Source organism: Pituophis catenifer, unplaced genomic scaffold, assembly GCF_029215685.1.
Source record: "Pituophis catenifer annectens isolate HBS135680 unplaced genomic scaffold, rPitCat1.0.hap2 SCAF_1, whole genome shotgun sequence".
NCBI classification, from domain to species: domain Eukaryota; kingdom Metazoa; phylum Chordata; class Lepidosauria; order Squamata; family Colubridae; genus Pituophis; species Pituophis catenifer.
This window is the reverse complement of record NW_027256881.1, coordinates 256,649,054-256,665,198: the sequence shown is the minus strand read 5'-3', so window position 1 is coordinate 256,665,198 and position 16,145 is coordinate 256,649,054.

The following is a 16,145-nucleotide window of genomic DNA, read 5'->3' as shown; positions in this document are numbered from 1 at the left end:
TCAGAGACAATGAAAAATTACAGGAGGGAGAGAAAAAATATCCGAACTATAGCAGGTTTTTGTGGTGTTAACAGAACCAATATTTTCCCCATTTTTTGTTGTTATAAATCTGGATATATTTAATTGTTTCAGTACCATGATATTTATACATTATTAACTGAAGATTATTGACAATCAGATAACTTAGAATGTTAGAAATAGGGAAGAGGTGTTATTTCAATATACATTATAATTTAGGGTGTTGATATTATTTACAGATAATCCTGTAATTCACAAATTCACATTCAAATATGTTAAACAGAATACAGAATAACAGAGTTGGAACAGACCTTGGAAGTCTTCTAGTCCAACTCCCTGCTCAGGCAGCAGATCTTATACCATTCTGGAGAAATGGCTGTCCAATCTCTTCTTAAAAACTTCCTGTGTTGGAGCACCCACAACTCCTGGAGGCAAACCATTCCATTGATCAATTGTTCTCATTGTCAGGAAATTTCTCCTTAGTTCTAGGTTAGATCTCTCCTCAATAAGTTTCCATCAGGTACTTCTTGTCTTTCCCTCATATACTTTGAAGATTTGGCTGACTCCCTCTTCTCTGTGACAGGTCTCAGATATTGAACAATTGCTATCATGTCACCCCTAGTCGTTCTCTTCGTTAGACTAGACTTGTGATGGCGAACCTATGGCACGCATGCCACAGGAGGCATGCAGTGCCCTCTCTGTGGGCATGCTAGCTGTCCCCCCAGTTCAGCTCCACACATGCGCCTCCCACCGGCCAGCTGGACATCAGGTCTCTGTCACACATGCATGGGGAGTGGGGGGCGCACATGCATGCATAGGGGTGTGGCATGTGCAAGGGCACACACATGCATGGGGTGGGCACATGCAGGGGGATGTGCACGCATGCACGGGGGTGGGGTGCATGTGTGGGGGCTGCATGTGCATTGTATTTTGAGGGTTCGCACACATGCACATGCATTCACATGTGCGCGTGCTTTGGGCACTCGGTCCAGAAAAGGTTAGCCATCATTGGATTAGACATATCCAGTTTCTACAACCATTCTTCATATTCCAGCACCTTAATCATGTTTGTTGCTCTTCTCTCCACTCTTTCTAGAGTTTCAACATCATTTATATATTGTGGTGACCAAAACTGGATGCAGTATTCCAAATGTGACCTTACCAAAGCGTTATTAGCCAGTACTAACACTTCATATGACCTTGATACTATTCCTATATTGATGCAGCCTATCACTATATCAGCTCTTTTGGTAGCTGCTGCACATGCTGTTGACTAATATTTAAGTAGTTGTCCTAGATCTCTCTCACAATTACTACTGTTGAACCATGTACCGTCAATTTCATACCTGTGCATGTTTGTTTGTTTGTTTGTTTGTTTGTTTGTTTTGCCTAAATGTAAATCCTTACTTTTCTCACCGCTGAATTGCATTTTGTTGGATCGGGCCCAGTGTTCAAGTCTGTCAAAGTCCTCCTGGATCTTAAGCCTATCTTCCAAAGCATTGACTAGTCCCACCAGCTTGGTGTTGTCTGCAAGTTTGATCACTTCCCCTTCTATTCCCTTATCTAAATACCACATCTAGTTGAAAATATTTTCTGTTTATTCAGGAGGCTTCTGGAAGGGCACACCATTTGTTTTATTTTGAAATATTGTTGTTTTCTTACTCTAAGACAAAACGGCCTGTATATTGGAAAGGTTTATTTATTCATTTTTATTATACGTTTGTTTGTTTATTATCCTTGTGATGTGAGTTGGGCTGAGAGAGTGACTGGCCCAAAGTCACCCAGCTGGCTATCATGGCTAAGGCAGGACTTGAACTCATGGTCTCCTATGTCAGCGTCCCAGCACTGACATATAATAAAGAGAGGAGAAGCCTGAACTTTTGCCTACTAAATCCCTTTGAAGATTCTGTCTCCTCGGAGATGGGAGGGGGGGAGACATTCCTGTGATCTGACGAAGAAGGGATCAGGAAAGTGACTTGGAAGATAGCCAATGAGAAGCAGAGAATTGGGGATCGGAAAGGGAGGGATTGGGAGGCAAAGGTCAGTACTGACCGCGAAAGAGTCAGGATCAGATTGCTGTGCTTGAATAAAGAGAAAATTTCCTTAAAGATCGGCAGTTTGGAAATGCATTTATTTTGAGATAGCATCGAAACCTGACATCTTGCTTTTTAGCCTTGTGCTGTAACCACTAGATCATACTGGCTCTCTCTCTCTCTTTTTTATTAGGTTATTGTTATTACTAAATGAAACTGGAGGTATAGAAAAAAACTGACTTGGAAACTAAAAATATAAAGCAAGAGTCAAAATAATGAAGATACTTATCATTGACACAGCCTTTCACAGGGGTGAAATCTAAAATTTGTTACTACCAGTTCTGTGGGCATGGCTTGGTGGGGGAGGTAATGTGACTGGGTGGGCGTGGCCAATTTTATTTTTTTTTACTTTTAAAACCATTTTTTCTACAACCTCTTCATCTAAGAGGTTGTAAAAAAATGTTTTCAAAAGGCTCTGAGGATCCAAGCTGAGTTCCCTGATCGGCAGAAGCTTTTTTAAAAAGCCTCTGCCGATCAGGGAACTCAGCTGGGATCGTCAGAGCATTTAAAAGAAAAAAACCCTTGTTTTCTTTTAAATGCTCTGACGATCCAAGCTGAGTTCCCTGATCAGGGAACTCAACTTGATCGTCAGAGCATTTAAAAGAAAAAAAGGGGTTTTTTTTCTTTTAAATGCCTTTGACGAGCCGTGCGATCATCAGAGGCTTTTTTTTTTTTACTTTTAAAAGCATTTTTTCGGCCGAAGTTGTAGAAAAAATGCTTTTAAAAGTAAAAAAAAAAAGCCTCTGATGATTGTGCATCTTAGATGGGCATGGGGGGGGGGGGCGCAGGGATTTTTGCTACCGGTTCTCCGAACCACCCGCCTCCATCGCTACCAGATCGGGTGATCCGGTCCAAACCGGGAGCATTTCACCCTTGGCCTTTCAGTGTCATTAAAGCAGCACAGTTTGGTCTAAAATGAGCTTCCTCAATCTGGAGCCTTCTATACTAAACAGATGTTAAGTGCCCTTATCATTAACATGGGAAGCTTTGGATTTCTATCCCAGCTTTATCACTGATCCCAGCTGAGGAAGGTTAAGCCAGGGCAAGGAGAGGAACTATATTTATTGTCATATTCTAGAAGGCAGATTGGAAAAAAGAAAGAGAGCAAGAATAAAAACTAAATCTATGCATCATTTTGTTTAAGCCTGCGCCAAAGTGTTGCCAGATGGTTATACATAATGAATTGGGAGCACGGTATTTTCCATTCTATGGTGTTAAGAGTTTACATAGCTCATTGGCTTTATTTTTATTTTTTTTAAGAAACTACTATGAATTTGCTTCCTCTGTACTTTTCTTCCTATTGAATCTTATCTATTAAACATGTAGATTATATATCAAATATGTCCTACCCACAAGTTAAACATATACACAGCATATGGCTCTGAATATTGTATGATCAGATGCAATCCTTGAGGATTTGAGAGATCAAGCAGCTCTTGTGTAATTTTTATACAGCTGGTACAGCTAATCCCTTTGCTTTCAACCTATTTATTGGGTGTTTTTTTTTCATCTCCGTCTATGTTTACCTGAGATATTTTTTTCATTCCAATCTAACGTAATCCACACAGTCCAAGATCATGCATACAAAACAGTAGCTTTTCATAAAAAAAGCTGTATGAACTTTACAATATAATTTATGCCATTTATCACATTTAAGCCCTGTCTTTTTAAAGATCTAAAAGTGAAGTATATATATCTCACTCCAACTTAATTCTTGTTGCAAATCTGAAGATTTACAACCAAGAATTTAAAAGCAATTTGTTGGCTATTTTGTTTGGCATTCTACCACAGGTCTCTACAGCAGCACAAACACTCGGATTTGTTTAACGGCAATTTTATAAAATTTCATATAATCTTGTTGCAACAATAAAAACCAGTATATACAAAATAAAAGACTAACAAAGGAAAAAACAGAAGATGCAGAAAAGAAGAAAGAAAAAATAGAAATGAATGAAAGAAAAAAAAAGTATATAATATAGGAAAAGAAAATAAATACAGTCAGGTCCATAAATATTGGGACATCGACACAATTCTAACATCTTTGGCTCTATACACCACCACAATGGAGTTGGAATGAAACAAAGACAATGTGCGTTAACTGCAGACTGTCAGCTTTAATTTGAGGGTTTGTACATCCAACTCAGGTGAACGGTGTAGGACTTACAGCAGTTTGTATATGTGCCTCCCACTTGTTAAGGGACCAAAAGTAATGGGACAATTGGCTTCTCAGCTGTTCCATGGCCAGGTGTGTGATATTCCCTCATTACCCCAATTACAATGTGCAGATAAAAGGCCGAGAGTTCATTTCAAGTGTTCTATTTGCATTTGGAATCTGTTGCTGTCAACTCTCAAGATGAGATCCAAAGAGCTGTCACTATCAGTGAAGCAAGCCATCATTAGGCTGAAGAAACAAAACAAACCCATCAGAGAGATAGCAAGAACATTAGGCGTGGCCAAAACAACTGTTTGAAACATTCTCAAAAAGAAGGAATGCACCGGTGAGCTCAGCAACACCAAAAGACCTGGGAGACCATGGAAAACAAGTGTGGTGGATGACCGAAGAATTCTTTCCCTGGTGAAGAAAACACCCTTCACAATAGTTGGCCAGATCAAGAACACTCTCCAGGAGGTAGGTGTACGTGTGTCAAAGTCAACAGTCAAGAGAAGACTTTACCAGAGTGAATACAGAGGGTTCACCACAAGATGTAAACCATTGGTGAGCCTCAAAAACAGGAAGGCCAGATTAGAGTTTGCCAAACAACATCTAACAAAGCCTTCACAGTTCTGGAACAAGATCCTATGGACAGATGAGACCAAGATCAACTTTTACCAGAGTGATGGGAAGAGAAGAGTATGGAGAAGGAAAGGAACTGCTCATGATTCTAAGCATACCATCTCATCAGTGAAGCATGGTGGTGGTAGTGTCACGGCGTGGGCATGTATGGCTGCCAATGGAACTGGTTCTCTTGTATTTATTGATGATGTGACTGCTGACAAAAGCAGCAGGATGAATTCTGAAGTGTTTCGGGGAATATTATCTGCTCACATTCAGCCAAATGCTGCAGAACTCATTGGACGGTGCTTCACAGTGCAGATGGACAATGACCCAAAGCATACTGCAAAAGCAACCAAAGAGTTTTTGAAGGGACAGAAGTGGAATGTTATGCAATGGCCAAGTCAATCACCTGACCTGAATCCCATTGAGCATGCATTTCACTTGCTGAAGACAAAACTGAAGGGAAAATGCCCCAAGAACAAGCAGGAACTGAAGACAGTTGCAGTAGAGGCCTGGCAGAACATCACCAGGGATGAAACCCAGCGTCTGGTGATGTCTATGTGTTCCAGACTTCAGGCTGTGATTGACTGCAAAGGATTTGCAACCAAGTATTAAGAAGGGAAAGTTTGATTTATGATTATTATTCTGTCCCATTACTTTTGGTCCCTTAACAAGTGGGAGGCACATATACAAACTGCTGTAAGTCGTACACCGTTCACCTGAGTTGGATGTACATACCCTCAAATTAAAGCTGACAGTCTGCAGTTAACGCACATTGTGTTTGTTTCATTCCAACTCCATTGTGGTGGTGAATAGAGCCAAAGATGTTAGAATTGTGTCGATGTCCCAATATTTATGGACCTGACTGTATATAAAAATTACTTTTCTCTTCAATGTAACAAGTATAAGCAAGTATAAGCAATGTATAAGCAAACAGGGACATACTGTTGGGTTTATTTGATCAGGTTAAAATAGATATATTATTAACATGTAATTCTTAATGGACTTTTCTGACCTCAGGATTGAAATTATGAGGTTCTAAAGATTTGTTTTTTTAGATAAGAAATGGGATATAGGAAGAAGAGATTATTTGTTGTATTTTAAAAGGAGATGGTAAGTGAAAATTGTTTATAGGAGGAAGTATTTTCTTTATATATTTTTTCTTTTTCTTCACTGCATTATTTTTCTTTCTTTTCTATTTTCCTTCTATTTCTTTTTTCTGCACCTTCTACTTGTATTCTTTTATTTTTTGTTTGTATTTTTAATTGCTGTGATTTCTAATAACATATATTACTAAATAAGAGGTTCTCAGTCTCCTTTGTATTAATTTTCAAATATTGAGAATGATCATGTGATAAAAAGAAGGAGGCATCTGGATAATGTGAACTCTTAAGGAAGCCTACTTGCAATGTTAGCTGTAATGGCCATGGTAACCTAAGAAGGATTAGAAAGGATGCCCTCCGTTGTAGTGCATTTTGGAAAAGACCAAGGCATTCCAATCCTACAAATTTATTTTATATATCTGTATAGTTGTTTGAGATTTTCTTCTTGAATCTCCTGTCTATGTGAGACTGGGTATGGATATATATATAAAGTACTTATTTAATCATTAAAACTATTGTGTGTGTATGTATACACATATATATTATATTTTCCTTTTATTTCTGTGCATTGGCTTTGTTGTTGTTGTTGTTGTTGTTAGTTGTGAAGTCATGTCCGACCCATCGCGACCCCATGGACAACTTCCCTCCAAGCCTTCCTGTCTTCTACCATCCCCTGGAGACCATTTAAGCTCACACCGACTGCTTCAGTGACTCTATCCAGCCACCTCATTCTCTGCCATCCCTTTCTTCTTTTGCCTTCAATCGTTCCCAGCATTAGGCTCTTCTCCAGTGAGTCCTTCCTTCTCATTAAGTGGCCAAAGTATTTCAGTTTCATCTTCAGGATCTGGCCTTCTAAAGAGCAGTCAGGGTTAATCTCCTCTAGGACTGACTGGTTTGATTGCCTTGCAGTCCGAGGAAAAACCATAGCCTTGACTATACGCACTTTTGTTGGCAGGGTGACGTACCTGCACTGATTTTATGTATAGCCTAATGAGAAATTAATTGCAAAGAATGATATTACATAAAGTAGTGAATATCTAGGTGGCCTTATGAAGAAGTGAAATGAGAAGCCCAAGAGATAAATAAGTAGAGTTAATATCCAAGATAGCGGAAAACATGTCTTATGATTTGTTGATTCCAGAAATGAATGCAGCTTGATTAGAAGCATTTAGAATTTAGTAATATTTCAGCCCATCCCCTGCCCCAACTGATTATCAAAAAGCAGGGTTTATTAAGAATATGTACATACTCTGCTCTAAAGCTGCAATACATCTCTACTAGTCCCCGTCCCCCCCCCCCTCAGTGTTTGTAAAATATTGCCTGTAGAAATCCAAAGTATTTTATTCAGGTCACATTAGATCACACAGATCCAGAACATTTTTTTTTCTTACTGTCAGATAACAGCAAAGGCTCTCCCATTGTTCTCTTCCAGCTCCTCGGGAAAAGGATATCAGATGGATTCATGGCAACTAGAGGAATCCAGTACATCAATACCATCCTGTAGGCTAAAAATCCTTATCACTGATATTCAGAAACATGGTATGCATGTGCATTTCCTAATTCAGAAGGAGGGAAAAAAAACCAATGCTACAATATACACGGGACAAATTGTCATCATACATTATATATTTCAGCATATTTATCCTAGAATGAGAACAAGCAGGGGTTGAGTTTCTTCTCCCCAATAAATTATAAGGTGCAATTCTGATATACACATGAGTCCAGGCTTCAAATATGAATCAGAGAAGGTAAGCCAGGGGTGAAGTTAGAAAGAAGGCATTCCTGTACTGCTTCTTTGAGATACTGCTGTATTGCTTCTAGAATTGGAGATCTGCTCATAGAGTTGGTGGAAAGAGAAAGAGAATTCAGTTTTAAAGAACCAAACCAAGGCAGAACAGCCTTGGAGGATTACGTTTAGGGACTATGATGGGAAGGCACAAAAAAGTGGCAAATAAATCTGGGTTGCTGTGACCCTTTAAAGATCACCTACAACACTATCAACAAAATGAACAGTGAAGCGTATAATGCCTCCTAAGACATACACGAATACACAATGCACTTCTGAATTTTTTAACAGTATCCATTTATCTTTTACCTTATTTACAAATCATTAATGAGGAATCCAAACAGATTCAGTTTGGCAGCTGCCAAATTTTAAAATTTAAAATTTAATTTAGAAATCAGAACTTCTAGCTTAGCAGAATACTAATAGCTAGGAAAACAATTGGGATTGTAATGGCAGAAATCAAATGCCAGCCTAAGTAACATTTTGATATAGTGATCTGTCCAGAATGGAAAGTTTGCGGACACTACAATATCTATTATAAAATTATGAGGAGGAAGAAATTTGATCTAGTATATGATAAAGTGAACCATTCTGATATGATTGATCTATGTTGTATGCATGTTGTTCGCATCTAGCTTAAGCTGCTTTTACACTTCAAGTTCATTTTTCTGAATATGCCTTTAAAAATCTGCAGTTTACTGAATTAAATGTGTACATAAATGTGCAGAAGCTACTACTAAGATAAAATATATCACAAACCAGAACTAAACAACTTGACACTCTCATTAGCACAAATGAGATTTCAAGAGCTTAGAATCATGGAGATGACATCTCAGCATTCTGATGAGGATGCAAAACTGACCTAGGGAAACAGCAAGGAAGAAAAGATGCAAACACTAATTAGAAGTAAGCTATCAAGTAAAAAAAAGAGAGAAACCTAGCCAGCACGGTTATTACAGACAAGATATTTTTACCTATAATAGGAGACAGAAAGGTTATAGAGAAAAATTATGTCAATCCATTCAAACGATTCTAACTTCTAAAAAGACATTTGATATACTGTATTCTGAGCAGGACTAGCTTTAGGGTAAGTCTGAGTAGGCACTGGTTAGGCGGCAAAGCTTAGCGAGTGCCAGCATCATTCTTCCTTCCAAATTATTCCCAAAATGCATATTTTTGCATTGGCAGGCAGTGGTGTCATCAGCCAAGAGCACCTAGGAGGGCCATGTACTCTTAAGCAGACACTGATTCTCCTAGGGAAAGATGTAAAGAGAGATCTTTATGTCAAAGGGAAAATAATGGCAGTGAATATTAATATTTATTTGTTTATTACATATATACCTCACCATAATGAAAAAGGGTCCTCTTTCATTATGGTGATATACACTACACATACACACGCATATATATATATGTGTGTATCATATATATATATATATATATATATATATATATATATATATATATATATATATATATATATATTTCATATTTTGCTGATAAAGAAATAAAGGAAGACTAGTATAGATCTATTTCAAGCTTTTTAGCTTTCACCAGCTAGCCATACCCTTACTTGGATTGAAACTTGGGCTTCCTGCATGTTAGGCAATTGAATTAACCTTTTGAGCCACAGGTTCTCTTCCCTTCATCAGCTTGAGCCAGGAGAAAGATTAAGTGTTTACTGAGACACCTGGTCTACCCCAACATGTGGGAGGGGGCATTCTGCTCCCTTTTGCCTTTCAGCTCCAATCCAGGAGTCTTCAAGCAGTCGTATTCATGACAAACCATTTTATACCATTGAGAGAGAGAATCTATCTAATGAAAAAAATGTATTAGCTATCCAAAGTATTACAATTATACAAAACTGATTGTACAATAATTATATTCACTATCCAAGACTGCAAACATGAATCCTTTACAAGAAAGAAAGAAAGGTCTAGCAAATTCCACTTTTGTGACTAGGTGATTATTTTTATTCAGTAATGCTGAACTTGTTTCATCTCAGAAGTTAAGCAGAGCCAATCTGGTAAGTACTTGGAAAGCATACTACTGGAAAAATCCCAGTACTGTTACTTAGAGTGAGATGCTGAAAAATAAATCAAATGAAGACAGTGTAGCTTGTTATCAAGACAATAACATTTGAAGTCATCACAAATCAAACTTGACTCAAATGAGACTTGGCCTTACATTATTACATTTTGCTTAAAAAGTAGACCTGAAGTGTTGGCGAAGTTAGTTTCAGTAAGTAGCAGTAACTACTACTACTTATTCTTAGTAGCTCATCCTTGTTCATTTGCCATGCACTGATAATAAGATGCATCTGAGGATTAGCCCAGCAATTAAAGATCTTATTTTTATATAAACAATTTAACATATTTTTTTTTCAAAATTTGCTAAAAAGGCCAAATATATGGCCATGCATTATTGTTTTATGGTACTTAAAACAAAACAAAACAAAAAACCCTTCTTATATGTATCGTTTCAAAAAATATATATCAGCGCAATATGACCTTACTGAAAAGATATCTGCCAATATTGTGTGTGTGTTTCCCCTGTTCTTGATTGACTAAGAACTTTTTAAGTCATACATCAAAGTCATTTTTGAAATGTTCCAGAAGGTTTGCTACTTGTAATTCTATTTACTAAGTAGTTCATGTGACATAAGCTTTCATGACCCACCCACAAGTACCTATATTATAGAAGCGATACATAGCAAATCTATATGCATAGACTTCTGGATGGAGGTTGGATTGTTGAATAAATTCATTGTGGTTCAATTGCATTTTGTGTTTTGCACTTTGGCTGTCAGATACATATTTTATTTTTGTGATTGGTTCAGAGGTGGGTTTCAGCAGGTTCTGACCAGTTCTGGAGAACCGGTAGTGGAAATTTTGAGTAGTTCAGAGTACCGGTAGTAAAAATTCTGACTGGCCCCACCCCCATCTATTCTCTACCTCTCCAGTCCCAGCTGATCAGGAGGAAATGGGGATTTTGCAATATCCTTCCCCTAGGAGTGGGAAGAGAATGGACATTTTGCAGTATCCTTCCCCTGGAGTGAGGAGGGAATGGAGATTTCCCTCCTCACTCCAGGCCGTCCCCTGCCATGCTCACCAAGCCACACCCACCAAGTCATGCCATGCTCACCAAGCCACACCCACAGAACCGGTAGTAAAAAATTTTGAACCCCCCACTGGATTGGTTGTGTTTTTAAGCATTGTAAGTCACCCAGAATGACCGTGGTGAAATGGGCAGCTATGTCAATTGAATAAAAGTGGAGAGCTCTTGCAATTTTAAAATGATCTTAAGTAAGAAACCTTCTAAAAGAATTCACAATCCACTGTGCAAGCAACATGGAGAGGGCAATGTGGCCCCAGCTACTGGCACCTATCAGAAAGGGAATGTATGCAGCTTTGGGGAAAGGCTTATTCCTTCCAAAAATGCATTGTGTAAATGAAGGAGACTCCTGGATCTGGCAAATTAAAGGATAAAAAGCCAGAGCTTTCAAATGATTTTGTCTGGCATACCAGACAAACATCTGCTAAATTCACCTCTAAAATGAATAAACCCAAAACAACCCTCTTTATCTTATAATTCCCTGCTGTATTGGGAGACAAATTGAAATCAAGATGCAAAAATATCTGATTTCCTAGTTCTATAGGCAGTTACACTGTGCACAAAAATGCTTTAAATTAATATGTAGACAGAAAACAGACAAATAATTGAGCCATTTGAAATTTGAGCATGTCGCATTTATTTGGCTGATTTTTTTTTATGTTTGTTATAAGTGAAAAGCATTTCTGAGAAACCTAAGGAAACATGTCTGTGTTGAAGGAGGATAAAAATTATAGAAGATGGTTGCTTAAATAAGTATGTCAACCTCTAATTGCGAAGAAGAGCTTTTACACTTACTTCAGAATTCTCTCTGTTTGGATTTCCATTATTAAAAGCAAAAATGTCTCAGTAACTAATGTTTTTGCTTCTCACATTTCTTTTCTCTCTCCCCCACCCCCCGCTGTAATCATGAATAACACTGTGGTTCTGTAATTTGCTAACAACTGATTTCTCTCCTATATTTACTATACATCAAACATCATTATATAACCCTGTCACATAAATAACGGCCACATAAATCAGCTCTTCAAGAAAGGAAAGAGCAGCTGTGTGTTCTCTACCATCTCAACAAATTAAGTTTACTATTATAGTTCTGCTTTTAGGAATTGTTATATATGTCCAATTGAGTGTGCTAGGTAGGCTGGGACAGTGATGGAGAACCTATGGTATGTGTGTCAAAGGTGATACGCCATGACATTTTGGTGACACACCAGCATTCACCAGCATCTGACAGTAATTATTCTTGAAAGCATACCTCAGTCTTGGGTGATTTTTGGAGGCTGAGGAGAATGCCCGAAAATAGGGTACACGCTCCGGAGTCTCTGAAAAATTGTGCAAGAATAGGCTGTGCTTTCATACAGTTTTTGGGGGCTGCACAGAGGAACATTCTCCAAAACTGTTTTAAGAACAAAGGCTTCATGTGATCCGGAGCTGCCTCAGGTAGGCCACAGGGCCCTGTCAATAGAAAGGGAAAATTACCTGAAGGTAAGTAATGCCTAGTAGATTCTGGAGATCACACCACAATTGGACTGTACCTTTTTTAAAATGAATGACTATGTACAGAATGTTTCTCTTTTGGTGTGTGTGTGTGTGTGTGTGTGTGTGTGTGTGTGTGACACACCAACAGAATCAAGTTAGGCATTTTCTGAAATTTTGACATGCAAAGCCCAAAAGGTTCACCATGAGTGGGCTAGGATCTGCTCTGACAGATAAAAATTGTGGTTTTAGTAAATGGGTCTTACTGAACATTCAATCAATACAGCAAGATCTACTAGATAGTAGAGTACAGACTATACAGTATCTGGATTGGTGAAAGAACATATAAAGAGGATCTTAGAAATAAAGCTTGATCATAAGCTGAATCAATAAAAGTATAATTTCTAACACAAGAGGAATCATCAGCATCATCACCTTCAACATCAAATCATTATCTGGTGGCGCAGTGGACTAAGTGCTGTTAAAGTAGTACTTAGTTGCCAGCTGCCTGCAATTACTGCAAGTTCAAATCTCACCAGGCTCAAGGTTGACTCAGCCTTACACACACCTTTGTTACAGATGAAAGTCCCATTCCCGCAAGGCCAAAATTGAATTTGCCCATCCAGTCCAGTCATATAGTAGGGGGGGGCATGTTGAGGAACCCTTCCTTATAGTCAAGATAAGTTCTAGATCAGTGGCCTCCAAGCTTTTGGGCACTAGGCACTGGTTCGTGGAGAGAGCTTTTTCCGTGGATTGGAGAAGGCATGGTTTAGCATGCTGCCTGCATCCCGCAGATGGGGCTTTGCTTGTTTGCGTGGCCCAAGTTTCTGTCATGCTGCAGACTGGTGGCGATCCACAGACCAGGGGTTAGGGACCTCTGTTATAGATAAAATAAGGTCAAGATAAGATAAGAAGGATAAGAGAAGAGACCTTCACTGTGTTAGCCTTTATTTTGTGAACTCTTTACCCCTGGAGGTACATGCAGCCCTACCACTCTTTGCGTTCAAAAGCAAGGTAAAGCAATCCTATATCATCATGGCTTTGACCCAAGGTGCCTGGGTAGGCAGGATATCATTGTGGGATAGGGACTGCATTATGTGTTTGTTTCTTATTATGAATGTTGTTTACTGCCCAGAGTGTATCAGAGTTGAGGTGAGCTAGAAATAATGGTAAATAAATAAATGTAAATATCTCACCTTCCTAGACGGAAGGACTGCCAGGTTTGTTGCTCCGTTTCATTTGGCCCAGCTTGAGGTAACACTGTCAGAATTGTTTGGAATAACAAACAAGTCTTGCCTGAATAGCCACATATTGAACAGAAGATTTTTCGGCTTCTCTGATGTTTCACAAAATGATGGCAGCTCTTGCATAGTGCAGAAAATAAACTCAGTAAACTGCAAACTTTGCAGCGATACTGCAAAATCTGTTATTGAGAGGTTAAGGTTTTTCAGAGCACAACCATTGGTTAACTTGGCTGAGGAACAATTAGCTAAAGATCATACAACATTTGAACCGAACACCACACTAAACATGCACATTAGGATCCATGGATGGGGAAGACAAAGAAATATCAGTTAAATATTCTTAGTAAGAAAAAAAATATGTCTCCAACACTCTCTTTAGATACTGAGCTGAATAAACGTATTGGTAAAGCAGCCACCACATTTTCCAGATTTACAGAGAGAGTATGGCTTAATAAGAAGCTACAAAGATCCAGGTCTATAGAGCCTGCGTCCTGAGCACACTCTTGTACTGCAGTGAATCTTGGACCTTTACGTACGGCAGGAGAGAAACACCTTTCATATGCGTTGTCTCCGACATATTCTTGGCATCACCCGGCTTGACAAAGTTCCAAATAGCGCAGTCTTGGAACGTGCTGGAATTTCTAGCATGTATACACTATTGAAACAGTAACATCTACGCTGGCTTGGGTATGTCATGAGAATGGCTGATGGTCGGATTCCTAAAGATCTCCTGTGTGGAGAATTAGTACAGGGAAAGCACCTCAGAAAGAGACCACAGCTGCAATATAAGGATATCTACAAGAGGGATCTAAAGGCCTTGGGAATGGACATTAATGACTGGGAAAACTTGACCTCTGATCGTTCAGCTTGGAGGCTAAAGATGCAGCATGGCCTTCTCCAATTCGAAGAGACACTTGTTCAGCAGACTGAGGCAAAGAGGCAGACCCAGAACCAGCAAAATCTGGGGGCTGGGTAGGGAACAGAATGTATCTGCCCTCAATGTGGAAGGGATTGCCATTCTTGAATTGGCCTTTTTAGTCACACCAGTTGCTGTTTTAAGACCTCTTTCCAGAGCATGATAACATAGTCTCTTAAGACTGAAGGATGCCAATGCCAATTCTTAGTAAGAATGATTTGCAAATAGAATGGATCTGGTATAGCCAAGCTTAGCATTGAAAATATAAAGAAGAAAAGAAAAGAAAAGAAAGAAACATTCATTATACAAATTCTTTTCTATTCAGATGATTTTGGGTAATCATCCAATTCTGCTGTAGAGAACCTGAACATAAAAGGTTGAAAAGAAATCAGCCAAATTAGCATCTTCGTAAATGATTCCATGGTGTTTAATTATCTAAATAATGTGTATTTCCAGGATATCACAAACCCACATTGTATTTATTTTTTTTTCCTTCAATTTATTATAGTACAAGAAAGGATAATTTATCTACTCTATGAAATTCCTTTCAGATACTGCAGTGCTAATTTTCTGGTGACTTGTACTATGAAAAAAAAATATTCTCTCAGGGTCACTAGGATGCTGTTAGAACATTTTGTATTGCTTTTTCTCTTTCTCTGACTTATTCAGAGCAGAAGTTTTACAAAATGCAGTTGGTTCTATTTGATTTTTTTTTTAAAAAAAAAAGCCTATAATCCAGGAAGCTATTCTATGACAATCATTGCAGGACATTTCTCTTAGGTGACCAGTGTTAAATCTTCTTTAGATAGTTAATTCTTCTGCCCTTGTGGAAAATTTAATTAATCACATTTATGACAGCACATCTGGTTACATATGGAGGGTATAAAGTTCACACTAATAGTAATGCAGTTATTAATATACAAGTCAAGTAAAATGGAGTGCATACCATGCAACCAGCTTATCCCAAAGGATCTTTACAAAGAATAACTGCTAATAGAAATGTTTTTCACAGAATTAGTTCCCCAAGTTTATAGAGTTGAAGAAGCCATATTGGCTATTAAGTTAAATTTCCTGCTCAGTGCAGAAATTCAAATTAAAACAGTAAAACAGATGGTGTTCAACATTTACTTAAACCGTGAAGAGTAAAGTTGGACTGTAACTCCCATATTTTTTTTAAAAAAAGATAAGGATGGCAGGATTTGTAGCCTAAAAGTAACTGAGAAACTGACATTTGGAAAGCCTGCTCTAAAGTATGACAGCAGAACTGAGAGGCCTTCAGCCTTCAGCCCTTCAGCTAGAATATGTTCTAGACAGAACTATCTATGTGTTCAGTCCCATTAATTCAGCATCTCAAATCTCTGCTATTGACATAATAAATGGCTTGGTTAAAAGCTTTGAACTGACTACAGTAGATTGTATCTTGTGATATCCAGTTGTAAATGATTTTCAGATTCAGATCCACACAGGAATTGTTGTCCATCAGTATGCAACTTGTACAAACAAAAATCTCTGGAAGAGATGAAAACATACCTAAAGAAAGGGAAATAATAAAGAAAATACTTGACTGTGCAGAATGTGATAGACCCGTGATGGCGAACCTATGGCACGCATGCCCAAAGTGG